Raw genomic sequence first — 20000 nt, 5'->3', positions numbered from 1 at the left:
ACACGGGGAGGACATGCAAACTCCACACAGAGGACGACCCCCAAGGTTGGACTACCCTGGGCTTGAACCTGGAATAGACTATAAAAAAAATAAATATACACATATACATACACATATATACACATATACATACACATATACATACATATATACATATACATACACACACACACACACATATATATATATAGTGGCAGGATGAGGAAAAACACAGGAGATGAAGGCGAGTTTGAACTTTATTCCTCAGCTCCAAAACTAAACTGAAACAGGAACAACCTTGCACCAGAGAGCCCGGGAACGTAAACCACGCCCCCAGCTCACAGCCCTGCTGGGTGAGAGGCATAGCCCCTAGTGTCCGCCACAATATATATATATATATATATATATATATATATATATATATATATACACACAGTGCATCCGTAAAGTATTCACACCCCTTCACTTTCCCCACATTGTGTTATGTTACAGCCTTATTCCAAAATGGATTAAATTGCTTTTTTTCCCTCATCAATCTACACACAATACCCCATAATGACAAAGCGAAAAAGGTTTTGTAGAAATTTTTGCAAATCTATTAAAAATAAAAAACTGAAATATTGCATGTACATAAGTATTCACACCCTTTACTCAGTACCTGGTTGAGGCACCCTTGGCAGCGATTACAGCCTCAAGTCTTCTTGGGTATGAAGCTACAAGCTTGGCACACCTATATTTGGGGTATTTCTCCCGTTCTTCTCTGCAGATCCTCTCAAGCTCTGTAAGGTTAGATGGGGAGCGTCGCTGCACAGCTATTTTCAGGTCTTTCCAGAGATGTTCAATGGGGTTCAAGTCTGGGCTCTGGCTGGGCCACTCAAGGACATTCACAGACTTGTCCCGAAGCCACTCCTTCGTTGTCTTGGCTGTGTGCTTAAGGTCGTTGTCGTGTTGAAAGGTAAACCTTCGCCCCAATCTGAGGTCCTGAGCCCTCTGGAGCAGGTTTTCATCAAGGATCTCTCTGTACTTTGCTCCATTCATCTTTCCCTCGATCCTGACTAGTCTCCCAGTTCCTGCCGCTGAAGAACATCCCACAGCATGATGCTGCCACCACCATGCTTCACTGTAGGGATGGTATTAGCAAGGTGATGAGAGGTGCCTGGTTTCCTCCAGACGTGACGTTTGGCATTCAGGCCAAAGAGTTCAATCTTGGTTTCATCAGACCAGAGAATCTTGTTTCTCATGGTCTGAGAGTCCTTTAGGTGCTTTCTGGCAAACCCCAAGCAGGCTGCCATGTGCCTTTTACTGAGCAGAGGCTTCCGTCTGGCCACTCTACCATAAAGGCCTGATTGGTGGAGTGCTGCAGAGATGGTTGTCCTTCTGGAAGGTTCTCCCATCTCCACAGAGGAACGCTGGAGCTCTTTCAGAGTGACCATCGGGTTCTTGGTCACCCCCCTGACCAAGGCCCTTCTCCCCCGATTGCTCAGTTTGGCTGGGCGGCCAGCTCTAGGAAGAGTCCTGGTGGATCCAAACTTCATCCATTTACGAATGATGGAGACCACTGTGTTCTTCGGGACCTTCAAAGCTGTAGACATTTTTTGTGCCCTTCCCCAGATCTGTGCCTCGATACAATCCTGTCTCGGAGGTCCACAGACAATTCCTTTGACTTCATGGCTTGGTTTCTGCTTGACATGCACTGTCAACAGTGGGACCTTATATAGACAGGTGTGTGCCTTTCCAAATCATGTCCAATCAATTGAATTTACTAGAGGTGGACTCCAATCAAGATGTAGAAACATCTCAAGGATGATCAGTGGAAACAGGATGAACCTGAGCTCAATTTTGAGTGTCATAGCAAAGGGTGTGAATACTTATGTACATGCAATATTTAAGTTTTTTATTTTTAATAAATTTGCAAAAATTTCTAAAAAAACTTTTTCACTTTGTCATTATGGGGTATTGTGTGTAGATTGATGAGAAAAAAAAGGAATTTAATCCATTTTGGAATAAGGCTGTAACATAACAAAATGTGGGGAAAGTGAAGGGGTGTGAATACTTTCTGGATGCACTGTATATATATATATAAAAGATAGATGTAGGATTAATACATAGCAGTACAAGTTTGTTTCATGCGTCACACACCCATCAGCTGGGTGGCGGCATGGTGGCACAGTGGTTAGCGTGGTCACCTCACAGCAAGAAGGTCCTGGGTTCGAGCCCCGGGGTAGTCCAACCTTGGGAGTCGTCCCGGGTCATCCTCTGTGTGGAGTTTACATGTTCTCCCTGTGTCTGCGTAGGTTTCCTCCGGGGGCTCCGGTTTCCTCCCACAGTTCAAAGACATGTAGGTCAGGTGAATCGGCCTACTAAATTGTCCCTAGGTGTGAATGTGTGTGTGTGTGTGTGTGTGTGTGTGTGTGTTGGCCCTGTGTGATGGCCTGGCGGCCTGTCCAAGGTGTCTCCCCGCCTGCCGCCCAGTGACTGCTTGGATAGGCTGCATTATCCCGCGACCCTGAGAGCAGGATAAGCGGTTCGGGTAATGGATGGATAATAGAATATATAATAGAAGAGACCAAACAGGTCTATGTATAACACATATTCATTACACAATGGTACATTGATGAAAAGAGTTTATTTAACTCAAGTCAGGTTGAAAAAAAATCTGCATTCATTTTGAACGAGGCTCGATTTGAGGATGGGGGTGCAAATGGGGTGCCCCCCCCTTAAACAAATTGAAAAAAAAAAACCCCAACTCTTTCCACCCCGTTTGGATTAATGGTGCTATGTGATATATCTTAAATTTAACATGATAAAGAGACCTGTTAACATTTAAAGTGTGATATGAGAGAGTTGCACATCAGCAGGTTTCCCCTGGCTGCCGTGGGACTTCTTCCTCCCTGTCACCAGACTCAAAAGCTCTGAAATAGTTTTGAAATACACTTGATGTAACAAAACCTTTCCCGGGCTTGTGGCTACGGTTTAAAAGGTGAATGTGGTTAACCACTCCGCCCCACCACATCACACCACACCACCATGACCCCCCCCCCCAAAAAAAAAAATTAAGAAAAAATTAAAATCAACCACTGATTTTGACCTTGTACAAGTCAAGCTGGTGGAGGGAACACAAAGTCCCTCCTCGCTAGAAGTCATTTGACTTGAAAGTCTTGTGAAAACGGAGTTGGGGGGTGGGGGACAGTAAGTTACTTCTTTAAACCCAGACAACCCCTTTCGGTATGACAAAAAAAACAAAAAGACTTTCTATATGAGCCCACGAAGTTACTTTAAAAATAGGAGGTGCACGATAGGTGGAATTCGGAGGAAAACAGCAGTGAAAACATTTCTGAGACGTCTCGTCTGGTTTTCTGGTGAGATCTGGTGAGTTCCGGTATGATCCAGTGAGCGGCTCACACAACACAAACCCACATCACCCTATTGTGACCTATTGTGGCCTCCCTTGGCCTCTCTCTGGGCGGGGGGGGGGGGTCTGCCTGCCGTGATCCTGTAATGCCCACCACCTTGTTTAAAACAAGCTGCAGGAACAGCCATCTGCAGACCTATTGTGCTGGTAATGGACTCCTGCTTAGGAGGAGGACTCAAATGGAAATGTCTGCATTCTCATGGAAAGGTAGAGGGGGGTTCCCTGCGGCCCGGCCCGCCAGTTTGCGGAGGAGTACCTTTTCACCACACGGCTCCTCCTCGTGCATCTCAATGGCTTTCCCGCAACAGAGTCACAGACCCTGCACTGACACTAAGTCTGAGGGATTTTCTCAGTGTAAAACGGCACACTGAGTCGGTGGATTTGATTGGTCAGAATGACTGATCACCGACTGAAGTCCCTGAGAATGCAAGCCTGGCGGCGAGATGCACTCGTTCTCTCTCCCTCCCTCTCTCTCTCTCCGACAGCTCTCAACTTAATTCTGCGTCACGACCCACCGCAGCCCTTCTCCTCATCTCCCCCAGCCTGCTTTGGAAACCAAGCACCTTCCTGCCACATACGCCACTGACAAGGTGTAGACAAACCGAAGCCTCACAGACAATGAATCAGCACCTCAACACCGAGGGCACCGGGCCGTCCTCATAATTGTTCTCATCATCGTGTGTGTGTGTTTGTTTCATTCCCATGTATCATCACATCTGGCTGCTGAGTACATGGACCAACACAGACCGGAGCCCACTCGGACTTAACACAGCCATTCGCAACAGATCAAAGAGGAGTGTGTGTGTGTGTGTGTGTATACGCACGTGTGTGTGTATTTTTTTTGGGGGGGGGGGTTGTCGGTCAGAGGTCAGTGGGGGTCTGTGTGTGAAGAGGAATTTTGGTCCTGTCAAGGAGCAGACGGCATGATGAACACAGCAAGGCTCTGTTCCATTACTGCATGTGTGTGTGTGGCACATCAGCAGCCTGCTGAATGAGGCGGCCCCCGATAGAGGAGTGCAGCACAACACACACACACAAACACACACACACACCAACTCCTGCACAACATCCATTTATGACAACTTCACCCAGGAAAGCCTGCTGGTGTCACTTATGATTTTCAAGTGTGTGTGTGTGTGTGTGAAATTAAAAACCACCTAGCTAGTGGGAACATTTCTGGTTCCCCACGAGGAAAAGGGCTACTTCTTGGATAGAGGCTAGGGTTACGGCACAGTTTACAACTGGGGGTTCGGGTTCGGCTCGGGTCGAGTACTCAAGTTAGACATTAGAACCAGGCTCACAGGTTAAAGTTAGGGGTTACGTTTAGAGTACTGCTGGCATTGTGTGTGGCTGCCGCGTCTCGCTCCCCCCTTCCCATCCACCCCTGTATGTCTGTGTTATGTTTATCACCCCATTTATTGTAAAGCAACTCTGAGTGTTAGAAAAGTGGTATATAAGATTAACTTAATATTATCATTATTATCATCATTATTATTACTATTATTATTTGGACTGTTTTGGTGCAGCTTAGGGTTAAGGTGAGGTTTAACTTTAGTGTTTGGGTTTAGAGACATAGGATCTTGACTCATAACATACATTTTCAGTCCCTGCAAGAACAGATAAACTGACGTGTGTGACAGAGACAGCATAAGGGAGGTTTGTCTGTGTATGAGTGTGCTGATGTGTGTGTGTGTGTGTGTGTGTGTGTGAGAGAGAGAGAGAGAGAGAGAGAGAGAGAGAGAGAGAGAGAGAGAGAGAGAGAGAGAGAGAGAGAGAGAGAGAGAGAGAGAGAGAGAGAGAGAGAGAGAGAGAGAGAGAGAGAGAGAGAGATTACTGCAGGTATGGGAGCATTATCACAGAGACAGATCCTGGTTTACTCTTTAGAGTGTGACGTTATCGTCGTGGATTTATAAACCGGGTGTGTATCATCAACATGAGACACCGGCTTCACCACACAAAGACGCTGCAGAGGTTAATTGAAGATGACGCTGAATGAGAGGTCGTGTCGAACCATCCCAGCCAAAACAAAACCAGGCCCGGAGAGTCAGCATCGTCTTAACAGACGAGACGTGTGTGTGTCTATTAGAGACAGGACTCGTCTGACGTGAGACGGCCCTCTCTGCAGTCTGGTTATCAGTTTGTGTCATCAGGTCAAAAGGCATGTGAGCAGACGTTTACGGTGTGGTTGGAGCACTTCAGACACCGTCGTATCTTCTTTTATACCCCTGCATCTGCTGAGAGACCGAAGGCGTCTGTCGATCTGCATTACAGACTCAAAACATCAGCACTTCTTTTTTCCTGAGAAAACAGGAGTGAAACCAAACTGCCAGAATCTCTTATGCAAAATGTATTTTAGCATGCAAGCCCACAGAGAATAATTCAGAAAAAAATGAATAAATCAATACAAATTATCAAAGGAATAAAAAGTCTGTGGTCTCTCTCTTATTCTTTTTTTAATAAGTCAGACCTGACGAAATGCTTCCAGTGAATGAGTTGAAACTTTAATGGAACTACATGTGAGATTTGATCCACCTCCATGTTGAAAAAACTTCCCTTAAAAATGTAAACACCTTGAAATAAGTTAATTTTCACATGTGGTGCCAAAGATAATATGACGGACGACCGAATATCTAGAAAATAATATGATGGGCGACCGAATATCCAGAAAATAATATGATTGACAACCTAATATCCAGAAAACAATATGATGGATGACATAATATCTAGAAAATAATAGGATGGGTGCCCTAATATCCAGAAAATAATACAATGGATGACCTAATGTCTCGAAAATAATACGATGGACGGCCTAATATCCAGAAAATATGATTGACAACCTAATATCCAGAAAATAATACGATGAATGGCCTAATATCCAGAAAATAATATGATTTGACAACCTAATATCCAGAAAATAATATGATGGATGACATAATATCTAGTCAAGTCAAGTCAAGTGAAGTCATTTGTGTAGCCCAATATCACAAATTACAAATTTGCTTCAGTGGGCTTAACAGCAACACGACATCTTGTCCTTAGACCCTCTCATCGGATAAGGAACAACTCCTTAAAAAAAACCTTGAACAGGGAGAAAAAATAGGAAGAAACCTCAGGGAGAGCAGAGGAAGGATCTCTCTCCCAAGACGGACAACGTGCAATGAATCTTGTGTTTACACAATTTACACAATACAACATTGAAAGAGGATAAACAGAATTATAATGGATGTAAAAAAGATTATAAAGATTTATAAAGACTTATAAAAGAAAATGATATGATGGATGACCTAATATCTAATAAATAAGAAACTGGTCATTTCCAGCTATTCTTTTCAAATGAATGTAAATTATGAAGTCATCGTTAAAAGCTTTATAAATGTAGTTTATAAAGGACATTTTTTTAAAATTCAGATTTAATTGCGTATGTAACAGTAGTAAATGTGCCTTTACTAACTGGACAATTTGTTATTGTCACATCAGTGACGTGAGAAGCAGGAAATGACCTCAAGAAGAAAAAGGCAGATGCATTTTTCTCCACTGAAGCATGTATCAACCCATCTACCCACTCTTCACTTTTTTCCAGTTTAATCACTGGAAATGCGCATTTTCATTATTACTCAAAGCCCAACGTTTTTGTTGTTTTCTGTGAGAACCAACATCTTTATTAAAGGTCACGTTACTATTTGCATGTGAGGGGATTTACCAGGTAAACTCACTTATTACAGGAGGCTGATCCAGTACTGATCAGTACTTCCCTGCTTCAACATCCTCTTCCTTAACTACTGTTGTCTGTCTGGACTCTGACAGAGACACACACACACACACACACAATACATACAGCCTCACACTTTCTAGAGCAACACTCTTGTCACAGAGAGAGAGAGAGAGAGAGCAAACACGCACACACACACGTTACTAACATATGAGCTTGCAGATGACGTGCTGTGTGCAGAACGGGGTGACGCATGTTAAACAGAACATGGTTGGGTAATCTGAGTTAATCCACTTTTACAGACAGTTCAGTGTGCCGGTGGTGTGGGGTCTGCCGTCTCACTGCGTCTGTAAGGGCGTACGAGCAGCAGGAAGTGAAAGTTCAGTCTCATGTCATGTGAGCAGCGAAAATCCCCGGGACTGAAGTCCAACGGCCACGTCAGTCACCAGCAGCAGTGACAGGGCATTCTGTCCATCCCTCGTGGAAAAGTGCCGATATCAGAAGTCGTGCAAACTACAGCAAACACGGTATAGATAAATAATACACAACTAAATAATGCAGCGCTAGCCAGAGAAGTTATTGTGTGCAAAAAATGTCGAGTGTAGAAAGCTGAATTTTAAAATTGAGAAAATTAAATGGCATAAAGTTGACTGAGTCTTGCTCTGCATTATGTCCTTCCTCATTCACACAAACTACTGCTGTGCATTTAGGAGAACTTGAAAAACTCACTGCAAAACAATTATAACAGAAGTCCCATTGTGAATGTTTTACCAGTGACATGAGAATAAATGCAATGTATGAGAATCTACTGTTTTTGATAAATGCGATCCGTCACAAGGAGTAAAAATAAATAAATTAAAAAATCCCTTTCCACTGCGATGCAAGCAAAATCCCAGCATTCATACACAGCTTTACTAGCACACACTACTTTCACTCTGTGATATTTTACTAGCAAACACTACGGTCATTCTGATATTTTACTATCAGACACTACTGTCACTGTGATAATTTACTAGCAGACACTACTGTCATTCTGATATTTTACTCAGACACTACTGTCACTCTGTGATATTTTTCTAACACACACTACTTTCACTCTGTGATATTTTACTAGCAGACACTACTGTCACTCTGTGATATTTTTCTAACACACACTACTTTCACTCTGTGATATTTTACTAGCAGACACTACTGTCACTCTGTGATATTTTTCTAACACACACTACTGTCACTCTGTGATATTTCACTAGTACACACTACTGTTACTCTGTGATATTTCACTAGTACACACTACTGTCACTCGGTGATATTTTCCTAGTAGACACTACTGTCACTCTGTGATATTTTACTAGCACACACTACTTTCACTCTGATATTTTAATAGTAGACACTACTGTCATTCTGATATTTTACTATCAGACACTACTGTTCCTCTGTGATATTTCACTAGCAGACACTACTGTCACTCTGATATTTTACTAGCAAACACTACTGTCACTCTGTGATATTTTACTAGCAAACACTACTGTCACTCTGTGATATTTCACTAGTACACACTACTGTCACTCTGTGATATTTTACTAGTAGACACTACTGTCACTCTGTGATATTTTACTAGCAAACACTACTGTCACTCTGGGATATTTCACTAGTACACACTACTGTCACTCTGGGATATTTTACTAGCAGACACTACTTTCACTCTGTGATATTTTACTAGCAGACACTACTGTCACTCTGATATTTTACTAGTACACACTACTGTCATTCTGTGATATTTTACTAACACACACTACTTTCACTCTGTGATATTTTACTAGCAGACACTACTGTCACTCTGATATTTTACTAGTACACACTACTGTCATTCTGTGATATTTTACTAGCAGACACTACTGTCACTCTGATATTTTACTAGTAGACTCTACTGTCATTCTGTGATATTTTACTAGCAGACACTACTGTCACTCTGATATTTTACTAGTACACACTACTGTCATTCTGTGATAATTTCCTAGTAGACTCTACTGTCATTCTGTGATATTTTACTAGCAGACACTACTGTCACTCTGATATTTTACTAGTAGACTCTACTGTCATTCTGTGATATTTTACTAGCAGACACTACTGTCACTCTGATATTTTACTAGTACACACTACTGTCATTCTGTGATAATTTCCTAGTAGACACTACTAACACTGTGATATTTTACTATCAGACACTACTGTCACTCTGTGATATTTCACTAGTACATACTAATGTCACTCTGTGATATTTTACTAGCAGACATTACTGTCACTCTGATATTTTACTAGCACATACTACTGTTATTCTGATATTTTACTAGTAGACACTACTGTCACTGTGATATTTTACTAGCAGACACTACTGTCACTCTAATATTTTACTAGTAGAATCTAATGTCACTGATATTTTACTAGTAGACTCTACTGCCACTCTGTGATATTTTACTAGTACACAGTACTGTCACTCTGTGATATTTTACTAGCAAACACTACTGTCACTCTGATATTTTACTAACACACACTACTTTCACTCTGTGATATTTTACTAGTAGACACTACTGTCACTGATATTTTACTAGCACACACTACTGTCACTCTGTGATATTTTATCAGAAGACACTACTGTCACTCTGTGATATTTTACTAGTAAACACTACTGTCCTTCTGTAATATTTTACTAGCAGACACTACTGTCACTCTGTGATATTTTCCTAGTAGACATTACTGTCACTCTGTGATATTTTACTAGCAGACACTACTGTCACTCTGTGATATTTTACTAGTAAACACTACTGTCCTTCTGTAATATTTTACTAGCAGACACTACTGTCACTCTGATAGTTTAGTAGTAGACACTACTTTCACTCTGTGATATTTTACTAACACACACTACTTTCACTCTGTGATATTTTACTAGCAGACACTACTGTCACTCTGTGATATTTTACTAGCAGACACTACTTTCAATCTGTGATATTTTACTAGCACACACTACTTTCACTCTGTGATATTTTCCTAGTAGACACTACTGTCACTCTGATATTTTACTAGCACACACTACTTTCACTCTGTGATATTTTCCTAGTAGACACTACTGTCACTCTGATATCTTACTAGCACACACTACTTTCAATCTGTGATATTTTACTAGCACACACTAGTTTCACTCTGTGATATTTTCCTAGTAGACACTACTGTCACTCTGTGATATTTTCCTAGTAGACACTACTGTCACTCTGATATTTTGCTAGCACACACTACTTTCACTCTGTGATATTTTCCTAGTAGACACTACTGTCACTCTGATATTTTACTAGCACACACTACTTTCACTCTGTGATATTTTCCTAGTAGACACTACTGTCACTCTGATATCTTACTAGCACACACTACTTTCAATCTGTGATATTTTACTAGCACACACTAGTTTCACTCTGCGATATTTTCCTAGTAGACACTACTGTCACTCTGTGATATTTTCCTAGTAGACACTACTGTCACTCTGGGATATTTTACTAGTAGACACTACTGTCACTCTGGGATATTTTACTAGCAGACACTACTGTCATTCTGTGATATTTTACTAACACACACTACTTTCACTCTGTGATATTTTACTAGCAGACACTACTGTCACTCTAATATTTTACTAGTACACACTACTGTCATTCTGTGATATTTTCCTAGTAGACACTACTAACACTGTGATATTTTACTATCAGACATTACTGTCACTCTGATATTTTACTAGCACATACTACTGTCACTGTGATATTTTACTAGTAGACACTACTGTCACTGTGATATTTTACTAGCAGACACTACTGTCACTCTAATATTTTACTAGTAGAAACTACTGTCACTGATATTTTACTAGTAGACTCTACTGCCACTCTGTGATATTTTACTAGTACACAGTACTGTCACTCTGTGATATTTTACTAGCAGACACTACTGTCACTCTGATATTTTACTAACACACACTGCTTTCACTCTATGATATTTTACTAGCAGATACTACTGTCACTGTGATATTTTACGAGTAGATACTGCCGTTACTCTGTGATATTTTACTAGTAGACACTACTGTCACTCTGTGATATTTTACTAGCAGACACTACTTTCAATCTGTGATATTTTACTAGCACACACTAGTTTCACTCTGTGATATTTTCCTAGTAGACACTACTGTCACTCTGTGATATTTTCCTAGTAGACACTACTGTCACTCTGTGATATTTTACTAGCAGACACTACTTTCACTCTGATATTTTAATAGTAGACACTACTGTCACTGTGATATTTTACTAGCAGACACTACTTTCAATCTGTGATATTTTACTAACAGACACTACTTTCAATCTGTGATATTTTACTAGCACACACTAGTTTCACTCTGTGATATTTTCCTAGTAGACACTACTGTCACTCTTTGATATTTTACTAGCAGACACTACTTTCAATCTGTGATATTTTACTAGCAGACACTACTTTCAATCTGTGATATTTTACTAGCAGACACTACTTTCAATCTGTGATATTTTACTAGCACACACTACTTTCACTCTGTGATATTTTCCTAGTAGACACTACTGTCACTCTTTGATATTTTACTAGCAGACACTACTTTCAATCTGTGATATTTTACTAGCAGACACTACTTTCAATCTGTGATATTTTACTAGCACACACTAGTTTCACTCTGTGATATTTTACTAGTAGACACTACTGTCACTCTTTGACATTTTACTAGCAGACACTACTGTCACTCTGTAATATTTTAGATATTTTAGAGCTGTCCCAAAATTCATAAAATTTAATTCAGAAATGTGTAGCCTTTAACTTAGCTAGTTTACTTTTAAGTCTTTTATCCTTTGGATTTTTTGTCAGTACTTTTGCAGTTTTTTAGATTTTTAATTGTAAAAATTGTATACCTTTTATCTTTGTAATTTTGTCACTGTAAAGCACTTTGAATCGCTCTAGTGTATGAAATGTGCTGTACAAATAAAATTGCCTTACCTTGTACATTTTACTACTATTGTTAAATAAAAAACAAAGTCAATTTTAAAACCTTACACCCCAAAAGACAGTTGTTTGTGTGTGTGTGTGTGTGTGTGTGTGTGTGTGTGTGTGTGTGTGTGTGAGAGAGAGTGCATGTGTACGTACGTGTGTGTGTGAGAGAGAGAGAATGTGTGTGTGTGTGTCTGTGTACATGTGAGAGTGCATGTGTACGTACGTGTGTGTGACAGAGAGAGAGAGATTTGATTTTAAGAATGTACATTTATTCAGAATACGCAAATGCAATCATGTCTCTGATACGCAAATGCAATCATCTCTTTATAATCCAGCGCATAAAAAAAACCCCAAAAAAACAAAACAAAAGTTTCAGGGAGAAAAAAAAAAACAAAAACCATTGCGTAGTCTAAAAAAGCATTTGTAAAAACAACTTCAAAATAAAATAGCCCAACATGACAAACACAAATTCGTCTCAGGAGCTTCACAGCAACACAGCATCCTGCCCTTAGACCCTCGCATCGGATGAAGAACAACTCCCTAAAAAAAACCTTTGACGGGAGAAAACATAGGAAGAAACCTCAGGGAGAGCAACAGAGGAGGGATCTCTCTCCCAAGACGCACAACGTGCAATGGATGTTGTGTTCACACAATTTACATAACAAACAAATAAATAACACCAAACTAAAACCAATCTTCCTCAACTCCTACTGAGCACAATACTACTCCAAGTTCTGGAAAAAAGGCCATGTCGTGGTGGAAACCAGTTCCTGGGAAAGTCCTGGAGAGCAGCAGCCAGCCCAGCCCGGCTCCATGAATCAGTGGCTCCTCCAGCAGCAGTACGAGGAAGATCGCCTAGTGCAACACACTCATCAACCAAACTCGTCTTAAACACCATCAAGGAGTTACAATTTTACTTTCCGTACAAGTTTTCTCAGTCTAAAGATTTCCTGGTCAGTAAATGTGTTTACCTCCAAATCTCCTGTGTTTTTCATAAAACATTTGACTGAATCGACAAAAAGCTGCAAGTCTGGAAAGTAATTTTCCACCCTGAATCCCCTCAAACCCCTGGTGAGCTGTAAAAACTTCCTGATTTTCAGGAAAGCATAGCTCCCTTCTGTGTCCACCTGTGTACGAGGAGTGGAAACTAACTCACAGTCACTTTCTTCTGTGTCCTTCTCAGACGAAGAGGAGGATGGCTTTTTACCTCTTGAAATCCTCCTTGCTTTTAACTCTTTCTGTCTATCTCTGTGGGCTTCCTTTTAATAGACTTTTCTGACTTTATTTCATCATCCAATAGCATCTCTTCCTCTTCCTCAATTACAGACTCTGCTACTCTAATAGCAGCCTGCTGTATTTGCTTCTTCCGACCACAATTCATATCTCGCCCCACCAATTTTCTATCATCCCTGTTCTCACTGTTTACATTTTATTTTTTATTCTGTTCAACCTCCCCTTCCTGCTCATCCTGGCCATCAGCTTCCACCTGCTCAAGTTCTGTTACCATTTCATCGTGATCATTTTTTTTAACCTGCGCAACCTGCACACCTCCTTCTCCTGCCTGCTCAGTCCGTCTGTTTTCCTTGTGTTCTCCAGCCTCGGTCTCTTTCTGTTTCACCACCTGGTCTGCTTCTCCTGCCCCTCGCTCCCCGGTCTCCTGTCTGCCCTGTGCCGACTCGGCAGCGCCGTCCTCAGCCGGAGATGCGCTGCTCGTGGCGGCATCAGGAGACGAAGGCGGCCCTTGAGGATCAGACCTACCCTCACTCCTTTCGGGACAAGACCTTACTAAATGCCCCTCTGACCCACAGCCAAAACATTTCATCATGCCGGATGTAATAAAAACAATGTAGTCAAACTCGTCGATCCTGAATTTGAGCTTCAGATCCAAATCCTCCGCATTATTTTTCAGAATCATGAAACCTTGCCTCCGATGGGGCACAACGTGTCTCAAGTGAGGAGACTGGCAACCTGAAGAGACAATTTTTATCAGGGACACTAGCTGCCCGTATCTTGTAAGCTCCTTCTCCAAAGTGGCATTTCTCATGAACGGGGGAACATTAGAAATGGTGATGCTCGTGCCAGGATTAGCCAGTGGCAGAACGGGAGTCAACTTGTCCTTAATCACCACACCGCTGTCCACCACCTGGTTGGCTTTATCAACACTATCGAGAAACATGACCACAGCACTGTTCATTCTGGATGCTGATTTTATGCTTCCATATCCCACACGTTCGCCTACCACGAGGCAGCGCTCCTCCACCGAGCATTTGACCACCGGAGCATCTTTAATCGCGTGCCGGTGTGCCAACTTCTCAAACGCCATTCCTCCACCTCCCACAGCGGCCATATTGCCCCGCTGACAGTGGTAGCATTGCTACCGAAAAATAAAACAACTCCACTTAGACCCGTCACTGAAAAAAACTAACTAAAAAGACAACAAAACAAAAAAGCACATGAAAAAGGACAAGACAGATAGGAAAAAAAAGCTCGTTTTGGAAACTCGTTTACACTGAAGCAACACACTGCTACTCCGTGCTCACTCACACTTCCGCTCTGCTCCGAGAGCGAGAGAATGAAAGAGAGAGAGAGAGTGTGTGTGTGTGTGTGTGTGTGTGTGTGTGTGAGAGAGAGAATGAGAGTGTGTGTATGTATGTGTGTGTGAGTGAGACAGTGTGTGTGTGTGTGTGTGTGTGTGTGAGAATGAGAGTGTGTGTGTGTGTGTGTGTGAGAGAGAGAATGAGTGTGTGTGTATGTATGTGTGTGTGAGTGAGAGAGTGCATGCGTGTGTACGTGTGAGAGAGAATGAATGAGAGAGAGTGTGTGTGTGTGAGAATGAGAGTGTGTGTGTGTGTGAGAGAGAGAATGAGTGTGTGTGTATGTATGTGTGTGAGTGAGAGAGTGCATGCGTGTGTACGTGTGAGAGAGAATGAATGAGAGAGAGAGTGTGTGTGTGTGAGAATGAGAGTGTGTGTGTGTGTGAGAGAGAGAATGAGTGTGTGTGTATGTATGTGTGTGAGTGAGTGAGAGAATGAGTGTGTGTGTATGTATGTGTGTGAGTGAGAGTGCATGCGTGTGTACGTGTGAGAGAGAATGAAAGAGAGAGAGAGTGTGTGTGTGTGTGTGTGTGTGTGTGTGTGAGAATGAGAGAGTGTCTGTGTGTGTGAGGGAGAGAGAGAGAATGAGAGTGTGTGTGTCTGTGTGTATGTGAGAGAGAGAGCGAATGAGAGTGTGTGTGTGTGTGAGAGAGAGAGAAAGAATGAGAGTGTGTGTGTATGTGTGTATGTGAGAGAGAGAGCGAATGAGAGTGTGTGTGTGTGAGAGAGAGAGAAAGAATGAGAGTGTGTGTGTATGTGTGTGTGTGAGATAGAGAGAATGAGTGTGTGTGTATGTGTGAGAGAGAATGAAAGAGAGTGTGTGTGTGTGAGTGAGAGAGAGAGAATGAAAGCGTGTGTGCGAGAGAGAGATGAGTGTGTGTGTCTGTGTGTGAGAGAGTGAGAGAATGTGGGTGTGAGATAGAGAGAATGAGTGTGTGTGTGAGTGAGAGAGAGAATGAGTGTGTGTGTGTGTGTGTGTCAGAGTGTGTGAGAGAGAGAGAGAATGAGTGTGTGTGCGTGTGCATGTGAGAGAGAGTGTGTGTATGTGTGTGGGAGAGAGAGCGCGAGAGTGTGTGTGTGTGAGAGAGAGAGAATGAGTGTGTGTGTGTCAGAGAGTGTGTGTGTGTGAGAGAGAGAGAGCAAGTGTGTGTGTGTGTGAGAGAGTGTGTGTGAGAGAAAGAGAGAGAGAAGTGTGTGTGTGTGAGAGAGTGTGTGTGAGAGCGAGAGAGAGTGTGCGTGAGAGACAGTGTGTGTGTGTGTGAGAGAGAGAGTGCGTGTGTGAGAGAGAGTGAGAGTGTGTGTGTGTGAGAGAGTGTGTGTGTGTGAGAGAGAGAGTGTGTGTGTGAGAGAGAGTGTGTGTGAGAGAGAGAGTGTGTGTGTGAGAGAGAGAGAGTGTTTGTGTGTGAGAGAGAGCATGTGTGAGAGAGAGTGTGCGTGAGAGAGAGAGAGAGTGTGTGTGTGAGAGAGAGTGTGTGTGAGAGAGTGACAGTGTGTGTGTGTGTGTGAGAGAGAGTGTGTGTGTGTGAGAGAGAGAGTGTGTGTGTGAGAGAGAGAGTGTGTGTGTGTGTGTGTGAGAGAGAGAGAGAGAGATTGAGAGAGAGAGAGTGAGAGAGAGAGAGAGAGAGAGAGAGAGAGAGAGAGAGAGAGAGAGTGTACATGGTTAACAGTGAGTACAAGACAAGCTGCCGTTGAAGGGTTAAATTCTAAATGAGTAACTCTTTCACAACTGTTGGCTTGTGATTGTGAATGAGAGAGAGAGTGGTAGAGAGATAGAGATAGAGAATGAAAGAGATAGAGAATGACAGAGATAGAGAATGGGGAGTATCGACAGTCAAGTTGAAAGGTTCCGAGTAAGGAAGGAAGCTGTCGGTTGACAGGTTGTAATGGGGGGGACCTCGTTTAGAAAACAGCGAGGCATGATGACTCATTGTGAAAGAGTCAATAAGCAACGACCTGCCACCTTGTGTGTACAGCTCGATGAACAGTGACAGACAGAGGACCAAACTTTCATAACCACACACACACACACACAGACACACATCAACAATAATTTCAAGAGCTTGATGGGTGGTTATATGTAAATTAGTTTTTCAGAATTGTAGTTCTAAAAAAAAAAGTGATGTGGCTCCAAAGAAATTTTTGTTCACAAAATTCGTTTAAGAAACAACAGCGAAGCCACTAAAACACGGCAGCGACTGGAGCTGATGCAACCTCACCATCTGATTTCAGCACAATGGGTGTGAGAGTGTGTGTGTGAACAGAAAAAGCATGCATGTGTGTGTGTGAGTGTGTGTGAGTGCATGAGTGTGTGTGTGTATGTACACACTGTAGAACAGGGGGCATTGCCAACAGCAGGTGTGTTGGGGGCCGTAACCAGCTGCAACCCCTGGCATTTGTACAAGGACACCACATATCACCTGACAACACCCACACCCCGCACCAAGGCTTCTTCATCTTTCCACCATATCTGTGCTGCAGCGCACATTTCCATTCTGCCAAGAAAGCCAGTGTGTGTGTGTGTATATATACATATACACATATATACGTATATATGTGTGTGTGTGTGTGTGTATATACGTGTATGTGTGTGTGTGTGTATATATACATATACACATATATACGTGTATGTGTGTGTGTGTATGTATGTCGATCCATGGGAAATTTAATCGTGTCTTCTGATTAAAATGTTTCCTGATTTCAGGCCAAGCCAACACCTTGAATTCACAGTAAATGCTGTTGTCCGTTGCTCCAAGTGCACTGCAACTACATGCAGACTGTATATGCAGTCCTCAGGCTCACATTAACGCACATTGGCTGCAGCTTGTTTTGCCAACAGAGCTGCCAATACACACTGACACAAGAATTAATAGTGGCAGCAGCAGACACACCTGTCCCATCCCCCGAGACTAACATGTTTTCTTTGCTTTGGACCAGACACAGGCTGATAAGCTTAGCAAACCTGGCCAAGTGACGTCTCCCAGTGTGTAAAAGCAGACCCACTTCTTTGGCTGGTGCTCCGTACGAGCTGCTAGTAGCTGGCACTACGCACAACGCTGCATAATTGACTTAAAGCTAACAAAGGCACTTAGTGAATGAGAAAACAGAGCAAAAACTTTCATGACTGAAAAGTGCTCAATGTTCTCTCTGAAATATCTCAGCCAACTACCGACATTTTTCAGAACTGATTCATGTATTTTCCCAATTGAGAAACGGCATTCTTTAACTTACATTGGTTTGGTGCTATTTACTTTGATGTGTACTATGAATAAATGTGATGAAGATTTATGTCTGAAATATGTGGGTAAACTATGGCCTGCATGTAAAAAGGTGGATGAGAATTGAGCGTAGGTACGTTTACCATCTACTACACCCCTGCTTGTACGTACGTGTACATGACCCGAGTCAACTGGCTGGAAAAATCTGTGAATTTCATTCACAGCTTCTACTCATTTCGACTCATTTCATCATAGAAATTGAAGATATGGAGATGGGTCTCTCCAAAAAGACACGACTAAACTCAACGCAACATTCCCAAATGCCCACCGAATGTCAACTTCAAAGCCTTTCATGCGTCTCACACATTACTAATTTTTCCTGCTAAAATCAAGCACAGGCACGCACACATACACACACACACAGACACACACACACGTCCTTCCATTTTCTAACATGGTGGTCAGTGTTGCTCATTGGAAGTTTTACTCACCCAATTGGGAGACCATCTGCTCAACTATGTGGCGGCTGAAGGTGATGATCACAAACAATTTCTGTATGACAAAGACACACACACACACACACACACACACACACACACACACACACACACACACACACACACACACACACAGAGCGAGAAAAAACTCATCAGTGAACCATGAGGTCGTTGTGGGGGTACAGTAACTGGCTGGTACACTCATCATTTGGTCAGAAATACACCTCCCACCCTGTGTCTCAGTGCCTGTCAGGCTGTAACACAAGCATCCACTATGAGGCCCCTTTGTTATGAGGGGGTAAGGAACAAAAGGCTTTGCTCCATGACACATCAGCAGCACAGCTACGAGGTCAGGGTATCACACTGACTATATTCAGAGGGGTGAGTGTGTGGGGGAGGGTGTGTGTGTGTGTGTGTGGGGGGGGGCTCCTCAACAGGTTTAATACATAACTAAAGGATAAGTGTGGGAGGAGTCTAGGAAGGGGGTCAGGGATGGATGGATGGACAGACAGACAGATGGAGGTGAAGGAGATGTGTCACTGTTATCAGGCTGTGGTTCACAAAAGCAACTGGAAGCCACTTCCTGTCCAGTCTTATTCCTGTTTAGTCACTGGGCCAGATGGGCAATTTGGGCATTGGGGGTGCTGTCAGCCATTTCAGCTCAAATCAACAACCGCGTCATCTTGAAGAGAGCAAGACGGTACAGCTAACTGAGTGGACTTTGCAAGACAATAAAATCTTTTGAGTGACTGGCGATGTCTTTAATTCTCTAATGCAGGTAAATACTGATAGATGAAAATAATTTTCCTCCATTCTCACAAGTTCAGGTGATTAGTGCTTTAATCCATCATTCGTCGCAAAATTGCAAACTGCAATACTTTCAACCACTTGACATCACCGTTTCTGCCTCACAGAAAACACGGTGGCATGGTAAAATACACAGCACAAAAGAAAATAACGGACACTGGCTGAGTCTCTGCGTATGGCCAACAGAAGCTTTGCATCTAACGTCACAGTGTGATGCAGTCCACACACGGAAATGCCAGTTCAGCTGGATTTCAGTGACTGCTGTGTTGCCTAGATTTTAAAATATCAGCAGAAGGGTATTTTATTCTGCTCCGTCTGAGTAAGCTGAGCAACACAGCTTTATGCGAGTAAGGTTAACTTCAGCTGAGGGCAGATCTGGTATGTTCTGCATCTCCCACAGTTACTCGTCACTAATCTCTTCACCAGTGGTTTACCAGACAATTTAGTGGAACTGACGGATGTGGGGGTAAGACGGCCGACAGAGGAAGCCTGACTAACTGGCTTTTATTCTGTTTGTACGGAAGTCGGCAGTGGCATAATTTTGAATCGAAGACTTCAGAGGGGAGTTGGTTATCAGATGGTTCTGATAAGACAAACAGCTCATTAGTAGTCTCTTTTCACACACACCCACACACACCCACACACACATACACACATACACACACACAGATAGGAGCATTATTTGATCAGGTTGAGAACATCTGGCAAATTTCAGATACACTTCATGGTCAGTTCAATTGTTTTGGC

General features: G+C 42.5%; 1 pseudogene; it reads right to left on the bottom strand.

The window, feature by feature from the left end:
* Nucleotides 1–20000, bottom strand: part of LOC130116880 (vacuole membrane protein 1-like) — a 118329-nt pseudogene that overhangs the window by 18804 nt on the left and 79525 nt on the right.

The sequence above is a fragment of the Lampris incognitus genome, chromosome 8 (assembly GCF_029633865.1).
Source record: "Lampris incognitus isolate fLamInc1 chromosome 8, fLamInc1.hap2, whole genome shotgun sequence".
Taxonomy (NCBI): Eukaryota; Metazoa; Chordata; class Actinopteri; order Lampriformes; family Lampridae; genus Lampris; species Lampris incognitus.
Note: the sequence above shows the minus strand (reverse complement) of the source record. Positions and strands in the feature narration are given on the sequence as shown.